The sequence below is a fragment of the Carettochelys insculpta genome, chromosome 1, assembly GCF_033958435.1.
Source record: "Carettochelys insculpta isolate YL-2023 chromosome 1, ASM3395843v1, whole genome shotgun sequence".
In the NCBI taxonomy this organism is placed as follows: Eukaryota; Metazoa; Chordata; order Testudines; family Carettochelyidae; genus Carettochelys; species Carettochelys insculpta.
In genome coordinates this window covers 254,256,337-254,262,375 of record NC_134137.1, presented here as the reverse complement: position 1 = coordinate 254,262,375, position 6,039 = coordinate 254,256,337, and positions in this window count along the sequence as shown.

Genomic DNA, 6,039 nt, shown 5'->3' with positions numbered 1-6,039 from the left:
CCCCATCATGTAGTATGTGTAATTTGGGTTATTTTTTCCAACATGAATTACCTGACACTTACCCACATTAAATTTCATTTGCCATTTTGCTGCCCAATCACTCAGTTTGCTGAGATCTTTTTGTAGTTCTTCACAATCCCTTTTGGTTTTGACTGTCCTGAACAACTTGGTGTCATCTGCAAACTTTGCCACCTCACTGTTTACCTCATTTTCTAGATCATTGATGAACAAGTTGAACAGGATCGGTCCCAGGACTGACCCCTGGGGAACACCACTAGTTACCCTCCTCCATTGTGAAAATTTACCATTTATTCCCACCCTTTGTTTTCTGTCTTTTAACCAATTCCCGATCCATGAAAGGATCTTTCCTCCTATCCCATGACCACCTAATTTACATAAAAGCCTTTGGTGTGGGACCGTGTCAAAGGCTTTCTGGAAATCTAGGTATATTATGTCCACTGGGTGCCCCTTGTCCGCATGTTTATTAACCCCTTCAAAGAATTCTAATAGATTAGTTAGACACGAGTTCCCTCTGCAGAAACCATGCTGACTTTTGCCCAACAATTCGTGCTCTTCTACGTGCCTTGCAATTTTATTCTTTACTAGTGTTTCTACTAATTTGCCTGGTACTGATGTTAAACTTATCGGTCTATAATTGCCAGGGTCTCCTCTAGAGCCTTTTTTTAAATATTGGCGTTATATTGGCCGTCTTCCAGTCATTTGGTACCAAAGTGGATTTAAAGGATAGGTTACAAACCACTGTTAATAACTCCGCAATTTCACATTTGAGTTCTTTCAGAACCCTTGAGTGAATACCATCTGGTCCTGGAGACTTGTTACTATTCAGCTTATCAATTAACTCCAAAACCTCCTCTAATGTCACTTCAATCTGAGTGAGTTCCTCAGATTTGTCACCTAAAAAGGCTGGCTCAGATTTAGGAACCTCTGTAACATCCTCAGCCGTGAAGACTGAAGCAAAGAAATCATTTAATCGCTCCGCAATGTCACTGTCTTCCTTGATCGCTCCTTTTATATCTTTATCGTCCAAGGGCCCCACTGCTTTTTTAGCGGGCTTCCTGCTTCTAATGTATTTAAAAAACATTTTACTATCGTTTTTTGAATTTTTGGCTAGCTGTTCCTCAAAATCTTTTTTGGCTTTTCTTATTACATTATGGCTATGTCTACATGTGAAGCCAACATCGAAATAGCTTATTTCGATGTAGCAACACCGAAATAGGCTATTTCGATGAATAACATCTACACGTCCTCCAGGGCTGGCAACGTCGATGTTCAACTTCGACGTTGCGCGGCACCACATCGAAATAGGTGCTGCGAGGGTACGTCTACACGCCAAAGTAGCACACATCGAAATAAGGGTGCCAGGCACAGCTGCAGACAGGATCACAGGGAGGACTCAACAGCAAGCCGCTCCCTTAAAGGGCCCCTCCCAGACACAGTTGCACTAAACAACACAAGATACACAGAGCTGACAACTGGTTGCAGACCCTGTGCCTACAGCATGGATCCCCAGCTGCCGCAGAAGCAGCCAGAAGCCCTGGGCTAAGGGCTGCTGCCCACGGTGACCATAGAGCCCCGCAGGGGCTGGAGAGAGAGCATCTCTCAACCCCCCAGCTGATGGCCGCCATGGAGGACCCAACAATTTCGACGTTGCGGGACGCGGATCGTCTACACGGTCCCTACTTCGACGTTGAACGTCGAAGTAGGGCGCTATTCCGATCCCCTCATGAGGTTAGCGACTTCGACGTCTCCCCGCCTCACGTCGAAGTTAACTTCGAAATAGCGCCCGACGCGTGTAGCCGCGACGGGCGCTATTTCGAAGTTAGTGCCGCTACTTCGAAGTAGCGTGCACGTGTAGACACAGCTTATGACACTTAATTTGGGAGTGTTTATGTTCCTTTCTATTTTCCTCACTAGGATTTGACTTCCACTTTTTAAAAGCTGCCCTTTTCTCTCTCACTGCCTTTTTAACATGGCTGTTTAGCCATGGTGGTTCTTTGTTAGGTCGCTTACTGTGTTTTTTTATTTGGGGTATACATTTAAGTTGGGCCTCTAGTATGGTGTCTTTAAACAGTTTCCATGCAGCTTCCAGGGATTTTAGTTTAATTACTCTACCTTTTAGTTTCTGTTTAACTAGCTTCCTCATTTTAGTGTAATTCCCCTTTTTGAAATTAAATGCCAGAGTGTTTGACCGCTGCGGTGTTCTTCCCAACACAGGAATATTAAAAGTTATTATACTGTGGTCACTATTTCCAAGCGGTCCAGTAACAGTTACCTCTTGGACCAGATCCTGCGTTCCAGTGAAGACTAGATCGAGAATTGACTCTCCCCTTGTGGGTTCCTGTACTAGCTGCTCCAAGAAGCAGTCATTTAAGGCATCAAGAAATTTAATCTCTGAATCCCGTCCTGAGGTGACATGCACCCAATCAATATGGGGATAATTGAAATCTCCTATTATTACTGTGTTTTTTATTTTGATAGCCTCTCTAATCTCCCTTAACATTTCAGCATCACTATCACTGTCCTGGTTAGGTGGTCAGTAATATATTCCTAATGCCATATTCATATTAGAGGAATGAATTGTTATCCATAATGATTCTATGGAACATTTTGATTCCTTTAGGATTTTTGCTTCATTTGATTCTATATTATCCTTCACATATAGTACCACTCCGCCACCCGCACGACCTGTTCTGTCTTTCCGATATAATTTATATCCCGGTATGATAGTGTCCCACTGATTGTCCTCATTCCACCATGTTTCTGAGATGCCTATTATGTCAACTTCCTCCTTTGATATGAGGTACTCCAGTTCACCCATCTTATTAGACAGACTCCTAGCATTTGTGTAAAAGCACGTTAAAAAACTACCACTATTTATATGTCCGCCTTTCACAGACGCGTTGGATTTTTTTATATGCGATTGTTTCACATCTGATCTTGCCCATATATTATTTCCCACGTTCCCTATCTGACTAACTTCTTGGGAATCCCTATCTATGGAGCCTTGTGTAAGAGAAGTCTCCGTCCGATCCAGGTGCTCCCCCGCACCAATCGGCTTTCCCCCACCTCTTAGTTTAAAAACTGCTCTACGACCTTTTTAATGTTTAATGCCAGCAGTCTGGATCCACCTTGATTTAGGTGGAGCCCATCATTCCTGTATAGGCTCCCCCTACCCCAAAAGTGTCCCCAGTTCCTAATAAATCTAAACCCCTCTTCCCTACACCATCGTCTCATCCACACATTGAGACTCTGAAGTTCTGCCTGTCTTTCTGGCCCTGCGCGTGGAACTGGAAGCATTTCAGAGAATGCCACCATAGATGTTCTGGATTTCAGTCTCTTTCCTAGTAACCTAAATTTGGCCTCCAGAACATCTCTTCTACCCTTCCCTATGTCATTGGTACCAACATGTACCACGACGACCGGCTCCTCCCCAGCACTGCCCATATGTCTGTCTAGATGCCTCGAGAGATCCGCAACCTTCGCACCAGGCAGGCAAGTCACCATACGGTTCTCCCGGTCATCACAAATCCAACTATCTATATTTCTAATGATCGAATCCCCCAGTTGTGCTACAAAGATGTCTACAAGAGAGACCTTAGAGAGGTAGACATCGAGCTGGACAACTGGGAAGAACTAGCAGACGACCGCAGCAGATGGAGGCAGGGGTTACACAAGGGCCTTCAGAAGGGCGAGATGAGGATCAGACAGCTAGCAGAGGAGAAGCGAGCGCACAGAAAGCACACTAAGGACTTGCCAGACACCCATCACATCTGCAAGAGATGCAGCAAGGATTGTCACTCTCATGTGGGTCTTCATAGTCACAGTAGACGCTGTAAATGAAGCCCTCAATTGAAACTATAAAGGGCATGATCCATAGTCTATGCAGACTGAAGGATGCCTACTATATGTTTACTTTCATCCTTTTCCCTTCTTTATTTGCCTCTGTGTCACAACATAGGGAGGCACACTACTGTTTTTAACCCTAAACCCTAAGTGACAGATATGGGATAAGGATCCAAGATCCTGCTAAGTAGCTGCAAGATATACTTGGCCTATAACTCCTGACCAACATAGTCGCAAGGTTAACAATTATATGAAATACCAAGGGAAACACACTTATCTTCTAAGAGAAAAAATGAAAAATACTGGTAATTCTCTCTCTAATAATGATCTAAGAAGACTGGGAAATCAACAAAAGCATCAGAATCGTGAAGGATTAAGTAAAGGAAAAGATAAAAATACAGGGTTTATTTCTTATGAACAAAGTATGGTTAATACCGAAAAAAATTGGCTCTGGGGAAACTTGCTGCAGCGTGAATCTAAAGAACAAATTGTAGAAGAGTTACTTCAAAGACTGGGGAATCCTGACATGAGTATGCCTACAGCTCCGCCTTACCCTAAAGATTAGGTACAGAGACCAAGCAACCCATATCTCCATGATATCAGGAGAAGATCATGCTGATTTGGTAGCACACTGTTCATGTGGAATTTTATTAGGGAATGTTCAGAAATAATATATTAATAGACACGTGCCACATTTTCTTTAATAAATACAAGCAATAAAAATTAATTTGGACCTCTGTAACAGCCAAGGAGCAGCAGGTATTTAAGGAAGCAAGGACGAAGATAATGTTTAATGGTCCAGTTCATTTTCACTTAGAAATAAAACAAGGAAAAGAACAGTTTGGCTTGGTGAATTTGGATGGTTATGAAATAATTGGTGTTGGTATACTAGGAAGCTTACCATAATAGCAGATTCAGTAAATAAGGTATGATAGGAAATACCTTTTGATAGAATTAGAATTTTAGATCAATAATTTTTATTGAAGCAGGGCATAAATTAGCTATTATTAAAGCAGCAGAAAAAATAAAATGGCTTGATTGGCTATCAGAAGTTTTACAAAATTGCACAAAAGCATAAAGCGATTTGGGCTGCTCATAAGGCAATATGTAGAAAACTGAAGTACTGATTAGGGGATCTGATTCTCATCACAAAGATAATTTAAGCATCCTAAGGAAGCAGAACCTAGCTTAATTAAAACTATTCAAGGATTCTTGGGGTGCATCTACATTAGAAAGTAACTTCAAAATGAACTTCGAAGTTAGGCATTACTTCAAAGTAGCCAGCAGAGAGTCTACACACATTTTTCCCTTACTTCAACGTTAACTTCGAAGAAAAAAAGCAGTCCAGTAGCACTTCAAAGACCAACACAATAATTTATTAGGTGGTGAGTTTTCGTGGGATAGAAGAAATAGGTCTGTCCCACGAAAGCTCACCCTAATAAATTATTTTGCTAGTCTTTAGAGTGCTACTGGACTGCTTTTTTGTTTTGGTAGTATATAGATTAACACAGCTATCTCTCCGTTACAACTTCGAAGCAGGGAGCCCAACTTCAAAGTCCTTACTCCATCCACAGGAATGGAGTAGTGCCCTTCTTTGAAGTTTAACTTCTAAGTAGGGTGTGTGTAGATACTCAGCTTCGAAGTTGCTTACTTCAATGTTGTAATTTGAAGTAAGCAACTTTGAAATTATTTTGTAGTGTAGACACAGCAGGGAATTATAGTAAAACAACAGAGAATAAATAATGCTGATATTTGGCCAGTTCTCAAAGTAGATGGTAAAACTCGGAGGTTAACTATATATCTTAAACCCACTTAATAAAGTTCATCCAAAATATCCTGGAGTAATTCCTTCTCCTATGTGATGAGCATGGCAATTTACAGTCTTGGGTCTAGCAAATGCCTTTGCCATACCTTTACAGACAGATTCCTGGTATAGATCTACATTTCAGGTACAACAGTTCTATTTTACATAACCCCTCCCCTGCAGGGTTTTCATAACTCCCCAGCTATTTGTCATATACATGTGACTAAAATGTGGGGCAAAATGCTCTGCGTAGGATAGCATCATATCCAATGTAGAGTTTACCCTCATTAGCACAAAAATTAAATCTCAAAATATTTGATTAGATTTACAAAGAGTAAAAGAAATAGGCTTAAAGGCTAGCCCAGAACAAG